We start from the raw sequence: 23,324 nt of genomic DNA, 5'->3' as shown, positions 1-23,324 counted from the left end.
CCTGCCCCTTGAAAACACTGCTTTGTAATTGGCTGTAGTGCTTACTGTGAGAAAAACATCACCCCCCCAGCTCCCCTCTCCCCCCAGTGGAAACTCAAGTGCCATTTTAAAACCCATCTTACTGTGAGAAAAACATCACCATTACCCCCACCCCCAGCTCCCCTATCCCGCATTCTCCAGCTACTGCAGCCGCTTTTTCTTCTCCCCAGTCTCTGGTTTCCTCAGGCCAGCTTTTTATCATTACTCCTTGGCTGCTTGTAACTGCAACCAGTTAAGCCTCCCTCCCAATGTGCTCATAATGAGTTGCAGAGACTGAGTCTGGGAGTCCTGAAACTCCCCAAGGAGGAAGGCTCGCATTCTCTCCTTGCATGGTCCATGCATGAACCTTTTATTGTGTCTGCTCAGAAAGAAATCCTGGTGGGAGACAAAAAAAAAATCACCAGCAAAAATCCAGAAGCATCTGAGTCCCCGCCCCTTGAAAACGCTGCTTTGTAATTAGCTGTAGTGCTTACTGTGAGAAAAACATCATCCCTCCAGCTCCCCTCTCCTGCGCTTTGGCTTATGCAAGGAAATGGGGACAATTTTACCTGGGCTGATCTCAGGAGAGATCGAAGAATTGCATTACAACAGGATTGGGAAGACCTGGACATTGCGCAGGCTGGGCGCAAGGTCATCTCTAAGGGATGGAAAACTCATGCATAACTGCAACGAAAAACTGAGACAGACTGGCAGAGAAAGTAAGTCAAAGTGCCCATGCGTAAAAGACCAAAGAAGTAGCATAGGTGCCAGGTGAGCCTCCAGAGATAGGACAATGCAGAAACCGCTACTGAAAATGGCCTGTCTCTTGTTGCTACTCACTTCATCTCTTATGGCTGGGGCAGAGAAAGCAGGACTTGTGCGCTGACAATATGGGAAAAGGTGGTCCTTCAAGAACAATTTAGGGCTTCAAAGGTATTTAAAGGCATTTTGAATTATGCCCAGAAACAGTGGGTGATATGATCCCACTATCCAGCCCCTAACCTGGCTGCTGCCAATTACTCACTTCGTATTTTACTCATGATGAATTGAAAAAAAAAAAAAAAGATTTTACTCTTTACACAAGTATGTTGAAGTGGTCCAACAGCTGGTTAATTTTCCTGTGAAATAATACTTTGCATATTTATTTTCCAACACATCTTGGAAGAAATGATGTACATGTCTTAATTTTACTTCCTTAACAAATGATGTACTGTTTAACAAATTATTAATCAGATTAAGAAACTAAAATCTTGGGATCAGTTATACAAGCATTTTCAGTCAATCAGGCGCAGATTAAAAATGAATAATATTTAACGCAAGGATTAACAAAAATCGCACAGGTGGCAAGTCACATTTTAGAAGAGGCCATCTGAGAAGGCATTTGTTAAATTTGAGGTTTTCTCTCTGGCCTTTTATGCATGGCTGTTTCCCACGCAGTCACCCTTCAGGTCTTTGTTGTGATTATGCATGACGTTTGCGACTGTCAGAAGTCACTTAGTTCTCCCCCTGCGTTTTCCCGCGTTTTGCCCATGTTTTCAAATTTGAGATAAAACATGTCTCTGAAAACGCAGGCAAAATGCAGAAAAATGCAGAGGGAGAGCGAGGTGCCCTCTGACGGTCGGAAACGGCATGCATAATCAAAACAAAGACCCAAACCCCACCCTCCTCAGGCTCCACACCAAAAGCCTCCCGCCAGTGGCGAAGAGGGACCTGGCAACCCTAGGTGACGGCGAGGGAAACAGCCTCAATCAATTTATAGCACCTCAACATTCCAGGTATATTCCAGCACCAGCTGCATATTTATACTCCCTAGAAAGGAACACACATAGGAGGGCCTATACACTGGCCAGATGTGCAGCCCTACCATCTGCCATATTAGAAGGGAGATTTAAGATCCCCAGGGTGGAGAAACTTTGCCCGTGTAACACCGGGGAGCTAGAAACCATTGAGCATGTATTTTTAGATGTCCCCTCTACAAGTCAGCCCGCTTCAATATTATTGACCCTTTGATTAGGGAAATGGGCTCTGGTGATGAGGGTAATGAGGGTGAATGGACCAAAAGGTTTCTGCTGGGAGACAGCTCACCAATCACCACCCAGGTCGTAAAATACTGTGCAGCAGCAATGAAGCTACGTCACCTTAACGTACCTCCTTAATCTGTGGAAATGTAAAATTGGGTGATTCCTAATTTTGTTGGCCTTTGTTGTAAACATCTACTCTGTATGGTCAGTTTCTGTTTTGCCTGGCATACTAGCTGCAAATAAAATTTATTTATTTATAATTTATTTATTTTATGTCCAGTCCGTTTCTGCAAGGGTACAGTTTTTGATACCAGCTACCCTCACCCTGTGTCCACTTAAATCAGTTGAGAATTCTACAGATATCCTGCGAGATGTAATGAAGAGGCATTGACACCATTGCCTGAGAAATGTGGTTTTCTTTCCCCCTTGCCTTTAAAAAAACAAAAAAACATCCAGCCTGATGAAGGATTCTGGAGAATTCAAAAATTTGCATACTGTTTTATATAATTTGGCTTGGTCTTGATAAAAGTGTTTCTGGATTTCCCTCCAGAATTGGTGACTGCTATGAGATATTAAAGGTACAATCTAAAAGCAAAGCATTTTTTATTGGAATGCAAGTTTATTTATATGAAGTATTTATTCCCACTTTTCTGTATCTATATTCAAAGCAGCCTACAAATTAAAAAAGCCACCAACGAATAACAACCAACAGCTAAGTCAATCTAACAACCATCAAAGACAAAAACAAAGACACTAAAACAGCAACAGAGTTACAGCAAGATCTAGATTTCACACAAAGTTCGAAGCAAAGATTCAAGAACATAAAATAGGTGCCACCTGGTGCCTATGCAATATTCATGGGGTTGATCCAAAGAACCATAAGCTTCACTCATGGGAATGGATTTTTCTGCCTCCCATTGTCTTCTGCGGCCCTCTGCACCATCTCAAAAGCTGCTCTGAGATATGCTGTGTTCTGATTCAGTATATGGCAGCTTCATGTGCTTCTGGATCAAGAGATCCTTAGACTGCAGTTCATGGCATTTCTGTGCATGTGTGTGCTACATGAGTGGTGAATCCATGGAAACAATGCAAGGGCACCTTGGATCCAACTCAATGTACTGTCAGGTAAATTTCCCTGGAAATAGGGTGCCCAAGATGCGGTGCCACAACAAACGAGACCCTATCTATAGTCACAGCTCCGAATCTGAAGGCTGGGGGGTCCTGGGAAAAAATCTCCTGATGATGATCTAAGTGGAAAAGCAGGTTCATACAGGAGAAGGCCCCGTTGCAGATGTAATTGATTAAATCCCACATGAGTAATTGGCTTCCTGAAGTTGGGGGACAACTATACTTTTGTTTAGTTCTTTCAGAATTGTTGGCAAATTTGGCCCTGTCAATGTAAACATTATTCCACATCTCTGTCTTATTATAGAACTGATACTTCTGTAAGAACATTAGTAAAGAAAAACTTGTTTAAAAGTCTCCTGTTCAATTCTGCCAAACAGAAAACAATTTTTTTTGCATGACCTCCATGCCCTTTCCTCTGCTTCTCTTGAGGTGCTCTAGTTCCCTCACTGGGACCTTTGGCCTTGTTTCTGCAGACTTAATGGATTAATTGCAGCCAGAAGCAACTTCCTCTAAGAAACAGCACTAATGAGCTATTTCTTGTTCCACTTGCTACATTAAATATGGATGTTGCATGAGCTCTTCAGATATGACTTTAACAACATCCATTTTGTTTTCTTTTTTTCTCCCTTGAAACTGTAAATTAACATTCAAGGTTTGCGGGGTTGGGAATTGATCTATTAATACCTAGATCTTTTCTGTGGACCAGCTGCTGCAGATCTTCCAATGGAGGGTTATTTTTTCATTGGCGGTATTGTTGTTTTGACCTGCTGTTTTTAGAGGTTACTTCCTTCATTGAGTTCAGTAAGATCATATCATGCTCATTAGTACTACTGCCATACATATTATACCCCCCATAAATGTATCAGCTTTCTTTCCTAATAACTGCATTAGCTCAAATCCTATCTGCCCTTAATGATGCTCTCCTAGTTACCATGTACCCTGAGGAATTAGGCCATTGGCCTAATGGTGATTTTTTAAAACTTGCTTTTCTCCAGCCAGCCACTGGAGTGGTGGTAGAATACAGGAGCTTGATGGGTAGGGTTGCCAACCTCCTGGTGGGGCCTGGAGATGTCCTGCTATTACAATTGATCTCCGGATGACAGTGATTAGTTCCCCTTGAGAAAATGGCTGCTTTGGAAGGTGGACTCTATGGCAATGTACCTTGCTGAGATCCCTCCCCAGGCTCCATTCCAAAAATCTCCAGGTATTTCCCAATCCAGGGCTGGCAACTCTACTGAGGGGGATTCCCTGGCTGTACTCCTTTGGGCACTTACTTATAAGTAAGCCCTATGGATATCATTGGAATCTGCCAAGGAGTATAGGCTTCAGTGTGTTGGGATTACTCGTATAGTCCTGTTTGCAACATTCTAGCTGTCTTTCCAGGTGTCATCAATTCACCACCACTCAGGGGCAACCTGTCCACTAGGCAGACCTTGGTGATCACCTAGGGTAACAGGATCTCAGGCAGAGAAAGGTCTTTCCTAACACCTGCTGCCTAAGATGCCTTTAACTGGAGATGCTGCTGATTGAGTCTGGGACCTCCTGCATGCAAAGCACGCATTCAACCACTCAAGCTGCGGCCCCTTGACATTAATTCTGTATTTAATACCTGAATTTATTTTTTCTGCAAACAATTATTTTCACAACACTGAATCTTCATACTTGGCAGCTGTTCAGTATATGATGAACAGATGTGCATGAAACAAAAAAAATGCAAGATTTACTAGCACAGTCAAAGTGACTTTTCTCAGATGATTGGTTCTAGTTCAATTTCCATGGTCCGTTGTAAGGATAACCATTCTTCTTCATCAGTTTCAGTTGCATAATCTGTTATATTTATTTGATATACTTCTATTGCTCTTCCTAGAAATTTCAGAGCTACTTAAATGGAGGCCCCTCTAATTTGCCATTCTGGCAATGCACTTGCTTACTCTCAGCAATGCATTTGGATAGTTTTTGACCAACCATTGAGTCTATCTTATAAGGCCATGTCATCCCTGCAGGCTCAAGGTAATTGATATAGGGCTATGGAAGGTTGCATGATAGATCACACCTCCTTAATTTGGAATGATGTGTCATAGGATGACCTGGCATTAACATTGAATGAAACAATAAAGCTATCCAGCACCATCCATCCATGTGTGTATTGTGGGCAAATTCTACCGATTAGATCCTATCAATTCTTTCTACTAGTAGAGGCACTTTCCTGAATGCATAATGCTCTTCTAGTGGTGCCCGCTTTTTGTGGACACCAGGTGCTTGTCTGAATCTCTGCGCACATGAACATGAGGATAAAGAACTTTATTATCTAAGTACTCCCTTTGATCATTAATAGACATTCTTTCAGGATTTAAAAGTACTAAGGTCCTCTCTTTTAGCCTGCTTAGCTTTAATGTTGATTTAATTTTAGATTTGTATGTTTAATTTTTGTTGTTGTATGTTATCATTTTTGGAAATACTTGTTGAAAAAAGTAGATACATATTTTAAATAAATAAATAGCATTTATTAGCATTTAAGACAGAATCACATAGTATACTAAATGTAAAATATTTGATCAAGTGATGAGCTTACTAGATCGCCATCAAGGTTGTTTATCTGGATTTCAGTCAAGCTTTAGCAAGATTCCCCATGATGTTCTCATGGGTAAACTAGAGGACTGAGGACTGGACTCTAGGATAGTTAGGTAGATAGGGAATTGGTTGGTTGTCAATGGCATTTCATCTGATTGGAGGTATCCAGTGGGGTGCCACAGGGCTTGGTTCTGGGCCCAATATTTTTCAATATTTTTATAAATGATCTGGAAGAGGGGGTGGAGGGACTACTCACTAAATTTGCAGATCACACCAAATTGGGAGGAGTAGCGAACACACCGGAACAAGAGATAGAATTCATTGAGAACTGAAAACACTGGAAAAGTGGGCGAATGTGAACAAGATGCAATTCAACAAGGATAAATGCAGAGTTCTACATTTGGGTAACAAAAATGTGAAACACTCATACTAGATGGGGGATACATTTCTGGGTAGCAGTATGTGTGAACAAGATCTTGGGGTACAGGTGGTCCGTAAGTGAAAAATGAGCAGCCAGTGTGATGCAGCAGCAAAAAAGCCTAATGCGGTCTTGGGGTGTATCAACAGAGGCATAACATCCAAATTGCAAGATGTTATAGTCCTGCTGTACACTGCATTGGTCAGGCCATACTTTGAGTACTGTATGCAGTTCTGGAGGCCTCACTTCAAAAAGGATGCGGGGAAGAATTAAGAGCAGAGGAGAGCAACAAAGATGATCAGGGGCCTGGAGACCAAGGCCTATGAGGAAAGGCTGAGAGAGTTGGGAATGTTCATTCTAGAGAAGAGGAGGTTGAAGGGGACATGATTGCTCTCTTTAAGTATTTGAAGGGCTGTCACATAGAGGAGGGCAGGGAGCTGTTCCTGTTGGCAGTGGAGGACAGGACTCACAATAATGGTTATGAATTATGGGCAGAAAGGTGTTAGGATATTAGGAATAGCTGGATATTAGGATTATTTTTTTACAGTAAGAGTAGTTCAGCAGTGGAATCGCTGCCTAGGGAGGTGGTGAGCTCCCCCTCACTGTCAGGCCTCAAGCAGCAGCTTTGGGCTGATCCTGCATTGAGCAGGGGGTTGGACTAGATCAGGGCTTCTTAAACTTTCTCCACTCGCGACCCCTTTTCCTGAGAAATTCTTACGTGACCCCTGGGTATATGGGGTATATAAAATAGGTACACAAATCAAACATTTACTGATAATAAATAATAAAGAAATTTATTTTAAAACAATTATTTGGTATACATATAATTTTACCATTCAGTGTTGCCAAATTTTTCGCGACCCCTGCATTCAGTTACACGACCCCATATGGGGTCGCAACCCACAGTTTAAGAAGCTTTGGACTAGATGGCCTATATGGCCCCTTCCAACTTTATGATTCTATTTTTCTTTCATTTTTACATAGCTCAAAAGTTATATTTTGTTTTCCTAAATTACCATGATTTAAGACTTTCCTTGTTTTGTCTTAGGTTATTCTGATACTCTGCAGCTAATAACATCCTCCTTTCTCCCGGAGCTACCCATGAATTACTTTTGTTTTTATAGTATGTAGATTGTTTCTTAGTATGTAGGGAGGCAAAATGTTAAATCAGTACTTTGCACCTGAAGTTTGTAGTTTTAGTTTAATTAACATAGAAAATATATGTATAGGTATATGTAAAGTACATATGTATGTACTTTATTGCAACAGTCAGTACTTGATAATTATTAATTAAGTGCTTCCAATTCTTTTGTTTTTAGTGTGTAGTCTAGAAAAATGATAAATTAAGGATCAAGACTAGAAACCAATAACTTAAGTTTAAAAGTTGGTGAAAAACGGTAAAGGTCCCCTGTGCAAGCACCGGGTGACGTCATATCCTGACGTTTTCTAGGCAGACTTTGGGGGTTACCGCACTTTGTATTCCCAGCGATGTATTAAGAGTTTGAAAATGTTATAAAAAACATCGCTTTAAAAGGGTTTTTGGATACTATGGCTTATAAATGATTGGAAAACGTCTTCACAGCTAAAGGGGCCAAACAAAGTGCGAACAGTATTTTTTATAACGTTTTCAAATTCTTAATACATCGCTGGGAATACATAGAAAGTGCGAACAATATTTTTTATAACGTTTTCAAACTCTTAATACATTGCTGGGAATACAAGTGCGGTAACCCCCATTTGTTTACAGGGTGGTTTGCCAGTGCCAGAAGGGGGTATGAATGCAGTATTATATTGAAGCTTGGGCACAGACATGTTCATATTTTTTGTTCCCCCCGCCCATGCTTTCCCCTTTTTTCTTTCTTCTGTATCCTTGTATATAATTTTTTTTTTTTTTTTAAAGGGTGAGTCCCTAAAGCAGTCTCTGGCCATTTATGCATGGGAAGTTTTGCCTTGGATTTGCCGCTCTCTAGATGCACATTTTCCCCATCAGAATTCTCAAACCTCTGTATGGGGGCCTATTTTTGAGAATTTGAATGGTGAAAATGCGCATCTAGAAAGTGGAGAATCCAAGGCAAAACCTCCCGTGCATAAAGAGCCTCTGCTTCTGTGATACCCTGGAAGATACTGCATCTTATTCTAAAGCCCCATTCTTCGATTATGGACTCCACAATGCTTAAACATCATTGTCTCTTACAAATTCTACTGTGACTAGTTTGTTGAAATGAAATCCTTTCATTGTAAACACAGTAACGTGTCACCAGTTGAGTCTAACAAAGAGATGTCTTGCCCAGCAGCCTTTTAATATGATTTTTCTCAGAATGCAGGGTTTTTTGGGGGGGCTGTGCTGTGCCTCTTGCATTGAGTAGGGCTATCCTATTTTATATGTCTCTTTCTGTCGATATTACATTAACTGTGTATCATATTCAGCTAAGACAATACAGCTGGGTTATGAACAAGCTTTCCAGATTATGGCTCTTGTTATGTACATCATAATAGCCTCTAAGCACATTAAGCCTTCAAATGTGATAATATAATGCACGTGATGCAACCTGACAGCTGGTTGAGGGGGCTAACTGTTGTTCCCTCTGGTGAAGACGTACAATGGAAAGCAATGCAGATACAACATCCTGCATCATCTCAAGGGATCCAGACTGCAAGCCACAGCCTACTTACTTGCTTTGGATAATACTGATCATATTTGTTTTGTATTAAGTCATCAGAGAATGCAATGAAGTGATTCAGCACAGTGACAAGATTTAACACCTTTACTCTCTGATGGTTGGCTTTGGGTTGATGCATGCAACTATTTTCAGTCACCATATAGTCGAAATGAACTGGATAGATAGAACATGTGTTGGGATCAACTGATAGTGGGGTAGCTCCTACCCCTGTTCTAACTACTCCACTGAGCAAAGTTTATTTATTCATTTAGTAAAATATTTACTGGTATACCACACCTCTCCTTGTGGTTCAAGTTTGAAGCCTTCCTCCAATCTAAGGAGCCTTCCGCAAAATTAAGTGGCTCTTCCCTTGGAGGAAGAGCCGCTTAAGTTGGAGGTAGTCTGCTTGGAGGTTGGTTGGATCCATCCAATATCTGCACTGGTTTCCAAGACCTGGTCAAAGTTCTGGTCTGGACCCTGAAAGCAATAAATAGCTTGGGACCTGACTGATTCTGCCAGGATAAATCTATCCACAAATTGAGGGAGGGCTAGATTATGACATGATGAGGTCCTAAATGATGCCATCTTAATAGGCCCCTCTGACCCTTTTTACTCACTTACTCACTCAGAGACCCTACCACCCTCCACAACCTCTGTCACACAGGTTCAGGGTTACAGGTACATCAGGCAGTCAATTCTCTACTCATCCTTTTTTAAAAATATGTAGAGCCCTGACCTTTACACCCACAAGGTTCACTCTCTCTCATTCAGAGACCCCACCAGACAGGGTAGCCTAGTCCCCTTTAACAACCACCCCTCACTCAGACATTTCACAGAGCTGTTGGGGTTGGGACTCAAAAACTGGTTCAGGCACATGCTGCCACCACTTACTCATATCCTAATATGCAGACTGAGAAGTTTGTGTGTGTGCTTCTGTGACAAGCCTTTTCAACCAACTGAGGGGAACTCACACAGCCTCCTATGGTTCTGCCTGCTTTTTCTGGTGGTTTTCTGATTCTATTTTTGGTTTTCTGTATACTGATTTTGATGACTCGTTTGTGATTAATTTGGTTTTTATTGTCCCTTATCTGTTATCTGCCTTGTGAATCTTACATGTCACTTTTGGGGTCAAAGATGTAACTACCTTGATGTAACATTGTACAGCCAATTGTTATAAGGGGACCCTTAAAGACTGTGTATGCAATTGTGGTTGTTTATATTTGCAGCTTTTGTTAGCTAGCTAGTTAGGTTCAGTACAGGCTTTAGCTTCATAACTGAATTAAATTTATATAGACTGTTGCAAACTGTGCCTGTTTATAAGTGGCTCACTGTAAATACTTTCTAAGTGGTCGTAGTGCTGTCATTTTTCTACAACTTCTAGGTGGGGCCTCGAGTTCTCCCAGAACGATGTGATCTCCAGACTACAAAGTTCAGTTCTCCTGGAGAAAAACAAAGCTTTGGGGTATGGACTATGACATCACATCCTTGCTGATCTATCTCCCCAAACACCACCCTCCCCAGCCCCCAATCTCTAGGAATTTCCTGATTTGGAGTTGGCAGCTCTCTTGATTGATGGATAAGTACATTGGCTAAAAATCCCAATGTGTCCTGTACTCTTCCTATACTTCTGGTCTTCTTGTATTACCATAGTAAAGAGATGATAAACATTCATAGGATCAAAGGAGAAGAGAGCAATAGCGTAATCTTAATCAGAGTTGTACCATTCTGAATTAATTGCCTTCAGTGGATTTAGAACATGTGAACTCTGCTTAAGATGGCACTAAATCTTCTACCCACTAAATATCCTACTGGGTAGTATGTTATAATCAAGGAACAGCTTCATAAACAAAATGGGTCTACATGGCAATAGGTCATACAAGAAAGTGAGCTTGTTGGTAAAAAAAAAATAGCATGAATCTACTTTTCAATATCTTAGGAGCATATTATCAAAACAAAAAAGGGCAGATTAAAGAAACAATGACCAAGTTCAGACATCACATGAAACCATTGTTTAGTTTAACTATGGTTAGCTTGTGAAATCAGGATTCAGCTCACAGACTTATCATTTAAATCCTGGTTTGCCTAGACAAACGTTAGTTCCGTTGCTTCTGTTATCGAGCCTGAGAGGGGATTGCCAAAGATGTCTGCATCCATATATCATACAAAACCTTGCACACATTAGTCAACGGGATCATTTATTGGAAAAGAAAATGAAATGTCTAGGAATTACAAATGACATGGTAAAGACTACAGAGACCATTGAAATAACTAGGCTAATCAAAACGTGAGTAAAGAAATTGGACTCTAACAATACATTTGTTAGGGCTCGTAGGGTATTCTCCGCATCCTTTTTGGGTAGTGCCCTTCCAAAGCAATTGCCGAAGTATTTCTATCACCTGACAATACTAAAGCTCAGAAAAGCTTTTACTTTGGCAAGAATTAATGCCCTTCCTTTGGTGATTTTGGAGGGCAGATATAACAAAGTGCCATACTCAAATAGAACATGTACATGTTCACATGACAAAGTTGAAACTATTGAACACATTATCATGGAATGTCCTATATTTAATGAGCTGAGGGCCAGTTTAATTACTCCTTTATTTAAACATTTGGAAATGTCCAACAATGCATCTGGCTATTATCAGATATAAATGATTCTGTTATTCTGTGGCAAAATTTATAGGGGCAATAATTAAATATCAGATATTGTTTCTTCTCAAAGCTATAGCTACATGAGCAATAATAGATAGATAGATAGACAGATAGATAGACAGACAGACAGATAGATATCATACAAAACCATAGTTACAACTGTGATTAATAAACTAGAACAGACACACATAACTAACATAGTGGAGTGGTTGGCATTCAGACAGTCACTCTAACCGTAGTTAGTTCAATTAATCCATGGTTGCACATGAAGTCTCAACTGAGCTAATGAATAGATATTAGGGAAGGTTCATATTGCTACTCAGTTTACTCGAAGTCTATGGATTCTTCATACCTTGACTGGACCAGGAGGAAGCATCATGCCACTAATATGACTGTATCCTAAATAATTTGATTGACAGGGCCAATGTTATTAATGTGAAGAGCTTAACATTTTCTGTTCCTGCAAATAAGTGCTTAGGGTGGAACATGCCATATAGGGCTGCTGCAACAGTATTAGAGGAACAGTACATTGGCTAGTGTGGTATAGTGGTTAAGGGCGGGGGTTTGGAGCAGTGGATTGATCTGGAGAACTGGGTTTGATTCCCCACTCCTCCACATGAGCAGCGGACACTAATCTGGTGAAATGGATTTGTTTCCCCACTCCTACACATGAAGCCAGCTGGGTGATCTTGGGTTAGTCACAGCTCTCTTAGTACTCTCTCAGCCTTGACTGGACCAGGAGGAAGAATCATGCCACTAATATGACTGTATCCTAAATAATAAAGAGTGTCTGTTGTGGGGAGGGGAAGGGAAGATGATTGTAAGCCAGTCTGATTCTTCCTTAAGTGGTAGAGAAAGTTGGCATATAAAACCAACTCTTCTTCTTACAAAAAAATAGGCAGCTCAGAATCAGGCTATCAGTCACCTCTTCTCTTATTAATGTGAATCAGCTTTATGAGATTGATCTGGTCAGAGCTAAATTGAATGGAGATGATGTAATCTTTAGAATTAATTTTCAGTCTCAAAACTACTAATATATATGTCACTCTCTCATAAATATATCTCATTCAATAGCAAAAAACGTGTGCCACATGTCAAGGCTGACAATGTGAGCAACATTTGGGGCTGAGGGAAGATCATATTTTATTTTCTTGTTGCTAGTAAAACCACTTCCCTCCACAATTCTGCCATCTTCCCTTTCTCCGTGGTTCAAACACTGCAAGGAGAACTTTCTTCCTTGTCACTCTCCAGACGTGAATGATCAGGGGTAAACCGCTTCTCTTCTGGAATGATTTAGAATTTGGAAGCCTCTCACAGGTATCTGAGCCCCTAGAAAGTTGGTTCCTGAGAGAGCCAGAGTGGTGTAGTGGTTAAGAGCGGTGGTTTGGAGTGGTGGAGTCTGATCTGGAGAACCGGGTTTGAGTCCCCACTCCTCCACATGAGCGGTGGAGGCTAATCTGTTGAACTGGATTTGTTTCCCCACTCCTACACACGAAGCCATCTGGGTGACCTTGAGCCAGTCACGCTCTTTCAGTCCCACCTACCTCACAGAGTGTCTGTTGTGGGGAGGGGAGGGGAAGGGAATGGGATTGTAAGCAGGGTTGATTCTTCCTTAAGTGGTAGAGAAACTCAGCATATCAAAATCAACTCTTCTTCTTATTCTAACCCACCTGTTCTTTTTGTTCAAGAGCAAACATTCTCACTTCAGGGTATATTTATTATCCATTCATCTGGACTTCAGACATTCCAAAATATTGCCCTGGCATCATAACTGCTGACTATGTCATCAGGAAATCACACATGCACCAATCAGCCAAAAACAGCAGTTGGACAGTATGCTGTCTCCAAGCCAAAGCAGTTTGAGTGTCAGGAACTTTCCTAGGCTTGAATAAATGGCAAAAGGAAGCTGGGAAGGAACTGCCTAAAGAATCTGGGCTGAGGACAAAGATTGGAGAAATGCCACCAATTTATAAGACACAGAAGTAATAATAGGGAAACATGGTTTGAGAAGATCCAGAGTGGTTCATATTGCAGGGAACGAATGATACAAGGCATATCCATGCACACAAGGATCTACGAGCAGAGGTCCCTGTACAAATGTTCCTTTCTATGCATGGACAGCAGGCATGTGGAGGGGTGAGACTTCTTACAGCCGTCCCAGTTCCCTCCTTCATGCATAGATTTAACAGTACTGTAAGTGTAAAGTGATCCATATTGGGGCAAAAAATCCCAACTTCACATACACACTGATGGGATCTGTGCTGGCAGCGACAGACAAAGAAAGGGATCTTGGGGTGGTAGTGGATAGCTCAATGAAGATGTCAACCCAGTGTGAGGCTGCTATAAAAAAGGCAGATTCCATGCTGGCCATAATGAGACGAGGAATTGAGAATAAAACTGCTGATATCATACTGCCCTTGTACAAATCTATGGTGAGACCACTCTTGAAATACTGTGTACAGTTCTGGTCACCACACCTAAAAAAGGATATTACAGAGCTTGAGAAGGTGCAGAAAAGAGCAACCAAAATGATTAGGGGACTAGAGCAACTGTCCTATGGGGAGCGGTTAAGACGCTTAGGGCTGTTTAGCTTGGAAAGAAGGCGGCTAAGGGGAGACATGATAGAGGTCTATAAAATTATGCATGGTTTGGAGAGAGTGGACTGGGAGACGTTTTTCTCTCTCCCATAATACTAGAACGCGGGGTCATCTGCTGAAGCTGGAGGGTGAGAGATTCAAAAAAGAATTTTTTCACACAATACATAGTTAAATTGTAGAACTCCCTGCCCCAGGATGTGGTGATGGCTGCCAGCTTGGAGGGCTTTAAGAGGGGAGTGGACATATTCATGGAGGAGAGGGGTATTCATGGCTATTAGTTAGAATGGATACTAGTCATGCTGCATACCTATTCTCTCTAGTATCAGAGGAGCATGCCTATTATTTTGGGTGCGGTGGAACACAGGCAGGATGGTGCTGCTGCAGTCGTCTTGTTAGTGGCTTCCTAGAGGCACCAGGTTGGCCACCGTGTGAACAGACTGCTGGACTTGATGGGCCTTGGTCTGATCCAGAAGGGCCTTTCTTATGTTCTTATCCACCTCGTGTTCTTGTTGTGATTACGGATGCCAGGTGGTGGCTGGAGACCTCCTGCGCTTACAACTGATCTCTGGTCGATAAAGACCAGTTCACCTGGAGAAAATGGCCACTTTGGCAATTGGACTCTATGGCACTGAAGTCCCTCCCCTCCCCAAACCCCGCCTTCCTCAGGCTCCACCCCAAAAATCTCCAGATATTTCATAACCCGGAGCTCGCAACCCTAGTTGTGATGCCTTGAGCTTACTCTGGATATTTTTTTGCTGGATGGTTGTTGCTGTATGTATAAGGAAACCCCTCAGAAAAGCATCCGGCAATATTAAAAAACAAAAACCTTAGCTGTGGCCTCACTTTTCCTTTCTTGAAGTTTGTAAAAACTCAGCAGGATATGAAATGTTATCAGTAAGATGAAGGCGAGCTTGTCTCTTTGATCAGTGATGTGGATGACAGACACAGTACAAGATGAGAAGGTGTGCACACCCCAGAGGTCACACTGAAAATTCAAACAGATCTGATAACGTGAACTGAGCAGGTAGGGGGGAAAATGAAATTCATCAAGGGCAAGCATAAAAATGGTCATGTAGAGCAAAGAAGAGTCAGGTGGTACATAAAGTCAAGAATAACTGGCCAGAGACTATTTATGCATGAACACATGAAGCTGCCTTATACTGAATCAGACCCTTGGTTCCTCAAAGTCAGTATTGTCTACTCAGACTGGTAGCGGCTCTCCAGGGTCTCAGGCAGAGGTCTTTCACATCACCTGGTCCCTTTAACTGGAGATGCCAGGGATTGAACCTGGGACCTTTTGAATAACACACAGATGCTCTAGACACTGAGCCACAGCCCCTTTGGGTGAGATTTAGGGCTTTTAGCATTTGTTTTTTGCCATCAAGTCACAGCTGACTTACAGCGACCCTGTAGGGTTTTCAAGACAAGAGATATCCAGAGGTGGTTTGCCATTGCCTGCCTCTGCATAACAACCCTGGTATTCCTTGGAGGTCTCCCATCCAAATACTAGCCAGGGCTGACCCTTCTTAGCTTCTGAGATCTGATGAGATCAGGCTAGCCTGGGGCTATCCAGGTCAGGTTCTAGCATACAGAGTGAACATTACTAAATAGTCTTATTCTGCGGTACATCAGCCAGTGGCAGTTTATTATGTATTAGTGTAAGGACTGTAGTGTAAGAAACAGTGAAACAATAATATAGTTGTTCTGTTCTGGGTGTTTATCTGGACCCTCATCAGGGCTGTGTAGATGCTGTGATTCTTTGGGAGAAGAGCACTGCAGAATATGGAACCGGGTACAAAATTCAGCTTTCATTGAAAAAAGGAGCTGAATAGAGGTGGGGAGCAGGGATTTGAGTGTCAGTGTTCTTCCTACTCCCACATTTAGAAAACCATTACAGGTTGGGTTGGGTCCCACGATCTGCTTGTACGTAGATTGCAGCAGACCCTTAGAACATAAGAAAAGCCATGCTGGATCAGACCAAGGCCCATCAAGTCCAGCAGTCTGTTCACACAGTGGCCAACCTCGTGCCTCCAGGAAGCCCACAAACAAGGCGACTGCAGCACCATCCTGCCTGTGTTCCATAGCACCTTCTTGCTTTACTTTCCCACTAGCAGTTCCTTCTAACCCCAGGACAGTTGGTATCTTATGCTGTGGGACATGCAGCCACCATGGATTGGTGAGCTGCAGAAAGCAGAAGGGGGCAAAATCTCTCTCTCCTCCCTCTTCTGTCAATGCAGCTGTAGACAGAAGAGGCAGGAGGGGCTACTGTGCCCCATTCCTCCTCCTCCCTGCACTGACCCATGTGACTATTCTGCATGCTCCTTGTAACCCCAAGAATCAACTTTCTCAGGGTCAGAAAGGACAGCGGGAGGGAGAGGTAAATGGGCAAGATCTGCAACTGTCAGTGCCCTCTGCTGATGGGCTGCTATGTCCAACCAATAATACAAAATAAATCATGCAGATCTGATACATTTGCATAGTATCACCAGTTCCAGAATCCAGATTTCTTGGTGCAGGATTTGATCATCCACATGCAGAATTTTATTTATTTTAGTGTGGCGAATATACATCCCTGGCTTATAGCCCTTCCAGCTAGTCATTCTTGTCCCTGTTTTCATTTCTTGATTTCATAGCTGTTGACCTGGCTGCTTTCCTGCATATAGCGTTGCTGGGGAGACAATATTGCAACAGGAGTTTGGGAGTGGGGGTGGTCAGGAGAAGATGGCATTATCTCTTCCATGCCTTCTCTATGAAGGGTAAAGGCTAAACAGAGTCCTAGAATAGATATGCAACAATTCTATACATATTGACTTAGAAGGACCTAACTAGTAAGTGTACATAAAACTCCAGCTTCAATATCTGAACCTAGGAATGATTGTAGAGGTTACACTATCTCTTCAACCTGCAATTCCCAAAGTGGAATTTTCCTGATTATCTTCTGGGAAACTTTTTGTAAAGTTTAATGATTTAGGTAGTCTGGTGGAAGCTGGTGTGTTTTATGGCAATAACTGCTCCTTTCCATGGAGCTCCTCCATGAAATCTTGGGTCATTTTTTCACGGAGGTTTGGCATGGTTTTGCCTTTGTTTTGCCCCGTTGCAAATTTTTGATTTTTCATGAACGCTTCGAGTTTTAGCAGAAAAACCGCGTCAACTCCGCGTCTTCTCAAACCTGGACCATGTCCGCACTGCGCGTTTGCAGCTCCAATTTCTGCGGGCTTTCCTTGCAGGTTCGCACTTCATCTCAACCGAAGGATTCTGGAGATGTCTCAAGAGCACAATTTCTCCACATTAAGAGCATCTGCTTATATGGCGAATTAATAGAAACAAAACATTTTCCTCGTAAAACTCCCTCCCTGCATTACAATCACAGGTTTTGTTTTTCGCCTCCATTTTTTAAACTGTCTTTCCCACAACCGTTATGAAGTGCCCCACAAATTTTCCTTAATTTCCCCTGGCGCTGACGCTGGACCAATCGCCGTCCTTGTTTCGAGCACCGGTTGGGCATGTGTGGCAGGCTACTACCTCAGCCAATCACAATGCTCCTTCGAGATGGCGCGTGAATGCCGCCCCCGTTTCTCTTCCAAAATATACGCTCTAAATCGGGGAGTGCGAGGGGAAAACATACGAATTTTATCTAATACAGCGGAGGAAGGCATCGCGGTGGGAACAGAAATTTTAAGTCGTGTTGGATGCTTGTGTACTGGACACGTTTAAATTGCAAGGTAAGTTGCTAGTGCGTTCACGGGCCTGTGTTGGTCCGTTCTTTGTGGTTGCTACGTGTTTTTTCCCCTCCATGAAAATCGTTCCTGGGTTCGGACCAATTGTCCCCGCCCATGTCAGCTAATTTCTCCTCCCCTGTGAACGGCGATTGGCTGGGAGAGTTTCAAGCCCGGGGGACAGCCTCCCTCCAAGGCAGGACAGATCTCCCTCCTGCAAATCCAAGCCAAAACTCCCATCACCCTTCTGAAGAGGGGCAGCCAGTCTGCTCTGGGTCTCCCTCCTGCCGGTGCGATCCTGTGTTGTGTGTGTTGGGGGGGGGGCATCCTGAGAGCGGCAAATCAAAGCCAAAACTCCCGTCACCCTTCTGAAGAGGGGCAGCCAGTCTGCTCTGGGTCTCCCTTCTCTATCTGGATGGAAGTTCCTGGCAATGGATGGCCGGAGCTCTACGGGAAGGGGGCACAATGATGACCATCTGTCAAAGTCTGGGAAAGGGGGCGTGGCCAAGTACGGGGGGGAATGGGGAGCATGGTAAATAGAAAAGTTATATAAGGAAACCGGAGGGACTGGTGCTTTTTTTGGCTGGGGCTGTGTCCACAGAGGTGAACTGCACTGGATAATCCACTCGGCCGCCTCCGCCGCCTTCTCCCGGCCGGGAGGGGCCTTCAAAGCCTCCCTGCAGCCGCGGGGAGGGCGCTCGGCCGCCCCCGCCGCCTTCTCCCGGCCAGGAGAGGTCTCTAGAGGCCCTCTGCGGCCGCGGGGAGGGCGCTCGGCCGCCCCCGCCACCTTCTCCCGGCTGGGAGAGGCCTCTAGAGGCCCTCTGCGGCCGCGGGGAGGGCACTCCGCCGCCCCCGCCGGGCCGCACCACTTCCCGCTGCCAGGAGCGGCCTGGGGGGGGGGCCTCCTGCAGCTGCAGGAAGGCCACCCCCGCCGGATCCGCCGCTTCCCACCGCCAGGAGCCCAGAAGGTAAGTCTGCGGGGGGGGGGGAGGGGTTATAAGCCGACCCTCGGCTTATACGCGGGTGCCTAATTTTTCCCCATTTTTGGGGAGAAATTAGGCACCTCGGCTTATACGCGGGTCGGCTTATACACGGGTATATACGGTATGTGTCTGTGGATTTTTCATATTTGGAGGCCATTAGTCTCTCCATGTTGCTTTGATCAGCACTGGAAATGACAGCCCTATTCAGTGTCAAGAGCAACTTTCTTCTGAACACTGGTCAGGAAAAGATTCAAAATGTTGACTTGAAGATCTGAAGACAAGGTTGTCCCCTTATTCCTCGCTCTTCTTGTTCTCAGTGTGGCTGAGTCAGACACTCTGAGAGCAGTAATCAACCCACATGGACTTATGATGCTGTATCCATGCAAGGCCAGAAATACTTCCCTAAAGCTCGCCTTTGCCATTAAAAATTGTTTTTTAAAAAAACCTTGAGGAGTAAATGTTCAGTGGCAGTACTTATTCTCCTTCCCTTGAAGAATGCCTGCTTGATCTGACCTTTGTTGTTTAATTTGCCTTTAACCTTCCAGGACTTTCAGTTGCTGATTTAAGAGTAGCGGTTCTCTTACAAAGGGATTTCAAAGGGAGATTAGAAAGAGAGACTGCTGAATTACAACTAATAATGAAGCTCAAGACAATGCATTCACCTAGATTGAATAGAAATCTGGGATTCTTGTCTCATTATCATAGAATCATAGAGTTGGAAGGGACCACCAGGGTCATCTAGTCCTACCCCCTGCACAATGCAGGAAACTCACAACTACCTCCCCTATACACCCCAGTGACCCCTACTCCATGCCTAGAAGATGGCCAAGATGCCCTCCCTCCCATTAGCATTACCAGTTCTAATTTCTCCATGCCTACTGCCCTTCTGCATATCACACCTAATCCAACCTCACCTGCTAATGTAATTTACTTTCTGTTGATATTTACATTGCCATTGTGTGAGGGTTACAGCACTTTGTATTCCCAGCAATGTATTAAGAGTTTGAAAACGTTATAAAAAACATTGCTTTAAAAGGGTTTTTGGATACCACGGCTTATAAATGGTTGGAAGACGTCTTCACAGCTAAAGGGGCCAAACAAAGTGTGAACAGTATTTTTTATAACGTTTTCAAACTCTTAATACATTGAGGGAATACATAGAAAGTGTGAACAGTATTTTTTATAACGTTTTCAAACTCTTAATACATCGCTGGGAATACAAGTGAGGTAACCCTGTGTCTAATTCACTCTTCCCTACTTAAGGATAGATGGACTTGCATCCTAGCTGAATCTGAAGAAGTGAGCTGAAGCTCACAAAAGTTCATACCCTGCCAGAAATTTTGTTAGTCTTTAAGGTGCTACTGGACTCTTGCTCTCTTCTACTGCTGTTTTACCAAAGCAGTATGACTTTATCACCCCTTTGTCATAACAAGTCCATTTAAATCCTTTTCATTTGCATTTTAAATATCTATACTTTATGGATGTGGAGAGGTTAGAATCATGATTCATTTCTAAAAAGATATTTCCCCCATTTTTAGTTGTTCTCATCTAGGACTTAAGGGAGAGCAGCCCTACACAGGTCTATTCAGGATCCTACTCAGGGCTATGCAATGGGGCTCACTCCCAGAAAAATGTTCTTAGGATTGGTTCTTGTAGGTTATCCGGGCTGTGTAACCGTGGTCTTGGAATTTTATTTCCTGACGTTTAAAACTTCACGAGCTAACCGCATTTATGACCCTCTAGAACGGGCTCTTTTACGAGAGAGAATTCACACTACCTGCAGAGAACTTGCTGCCACAGACAAGGAGTTGTTTTCCTTACATATCAATACTAACCACAAAATGAGAAGCCATGATTGGGACAAGATTGATAATCTCACCTACAGAAAAATGGAACAGGGGTTAACCAGCCATACTTCCAGACAGAAGCAAAAGTTTAACAAATTACAGGAAAGAAGACAGACCAGTCCAAAACTTGACAACAAACGGATTATCTTCAATCTGACAGACCGACAACTCTCACCTGAAGAAACTTCCATCTTAGCTAAGGCAGGAAACTTTGCAGTCACTCCCACCCAAATTCCAGTGGAAGACATCATTGCAAATGTAGAATCTGCCATTCGTAATCTACCTGAAGAAGATGCTGAGGAAATAAGAGGAGAGACAGCAAGAATTCTACGAAAAGCAAAGCCCCCTGCTAGCAATATAACACGCAAGGAGAGAAACGCCATCAAGACCCTCAATGCAGATCCAGAAATCATTATTCTACCAGCTGACAAAGGCAATGCCACAGTGATCATGAAAACAGAAGAATACAAAAAGAAGATTGAGGAACGTCTGGACCCTGCCACATACAAAAAACTAAAACGAGATCCAACTTGCAAAATTACCAGGAAAACTAGCATTCTGATCAAGAATTCCACTCTTCATCCCGACACACAGAGAAAACTATGCAAGACAGAAGCACAACCACCACGATTATATGGACTACCTAAAATTCATAAGGATTCCGTTCCACTCTGACCCATCGTGAGTGTCATTGGTTCCCCAACATATGAATTAGCTAGATATTTGACCACCCTCCTACAGGACCACATTGGAAAAACCACTTCTTACATCAAAGATTCAACTCACTTCATCAACAAAATCAGTCCGTTGAGACTCAATCCACAGGATATATTAATCAGTTCTGATGTTGTATCCCTCTTTACCAAGGTTCCAGTAAAAGATACAATCTCATTGATTAACCAGATTTTTCCAGAAGATATAACAGCCTTATTTCACCATTGTTTGACAACAAGTTATTTCCTATGGGATCAAGAATTTTATGAACAGATTGATGGAGTAGCTATGGGAAGTCCACTCAGTCTAGTAATAGCAAACTTTTACATGGAATATTTTGAAAAGACAGCATTAGAATCAGCACCTTACAAACCTACAGTCTGGTTCAGGTTCGTAGATGATACATTTACTATTTGGAGCCATGGTGAAGAAAAATTAATTGGCTTTCTAAACCATCTTAATAATATCCATCCAAACATTCAGTTTACCATGGAAAAGGAAATTGAGGGTAAACTCCCATTTCTTGATACCCTTGTCATCCGTAAAACAAACTTTCACTTAGGTCACAAGGTCTACCGGAAATCAACTCACACAGATCGCTACTTACACAAAAACTCCAACCACCATCCCCGACAGAAAAGAGGAATAATCAAAACATTAATGGACCGTGCAAGACGGATCTGTGAACCACAGTTTCTCAAGGAAGAAACTAATCATCTAAATCACGCACTGCTAGCAAACGGCTACTCCAAGAATGAAATCAGAAGGGCCATTAAACCAAACAAAAATCAGAAAACTCAGGAAAAACAGTCTCCCATAGGAAAGGTATTCTTGCCATTTATTAAAGGAGTCACTGATAGGATGGAGAAACTTTTGAAAAAATATAACCTACAAACAGTGTTTAAACCCACCAAGAAAATACAACAAATGCTACGATCAGCAAAAGACAAAAGAGACCCCCTCACCTCTGCAGGAGTATATCGTATACCTTGCAGCTGTGGAGAAGTTTACATCAGGACCACAAAACGCAGCATACAAACAAGGATAAAAGAACATGAAAGATACTGCAGACTTGGCCAACCTGAGAAATCAGCAGTGGCTGAACATGGACTGACACAAACAGGACACAGGGTCTTATTCCAAGACACTGAAAGACTGGACAATTCTACCAACTATTTTGTCAGATTGCACAGAGAAGCCATTGAAATTCATAAACATCAGCACAACTTTAACAGAAAAGAGGAGAGTTTAAGAATGAATAAGGCTTGGCTTCCTGTTCTGAAAACCTCCAGACTAACAAAGACAACATTCAACAATAGCCATGCAGATTAGTTTTGGATTACACACATTAACAGATCACTTCAGGATACAATGGTTCCATATTAACATACCATACCCTCATTAGCACATTATCTTGATACTTACAGGACAATGATTAGCACATTACTTTTGCAGGACAGTACTCAGCTCAAACCCAACCCCTTTCTGACTATATATTACTCTTCCTACACCCTTGACACTGAGAGACACTGTCCTTCAGTGTTACTACTCTGAAGATGCCTGCCACAGTTGCTGGCGAAACGTCAGGAAAGAAAATTCCAAGACCACGGTTACACAGCCCGGAGAACCAATGAACTCTGACCATGAAAGCCTTCAACAATATTTTGTTCTTAGGATTGTACTGAAATCATACTTTTTTTGTACAGTAGGGGAGCTGGTAACTCTCCTCCAAAGGTTGTATGTATAGGTGTTAGAACAGTAATATTTGTACTTGCCTATCATGCTCAGCTATCGCATTCAGCTATCATGTTTATCCATCTTGCATGTGTCCATATGATGCTTTTGGAGTCATGACTACCTCCAGGTTGGGTCCTTTCCCCCTGCCTGCACAGTGAATAATCCATACCAAATCTTGTGTTCTTCAATTGGATTTTTATCGCCCGAGATAGAACTGTAATTATATCACACTATTTCACATCTGACTGAGTTAGTGTGGGAG

The sequence above is a fragment of the Euleptes europaea genome, chromosome 1, assembly GCF_029931775.1.
Source record: "Euleptes europaea isolate rEulEur1 chromosome 1, rEulEur1.hap1, whole genome shotgun sequence".
Lineage (NCBI taxonomy): Eukaryota > Metazoa > Chordata > Lepidosauria > Squamata > Sphaerodactylidae > Euleptes > Euleptes europaea.
Note: the sequence above shows the minus strand (reverse complement) of the source record.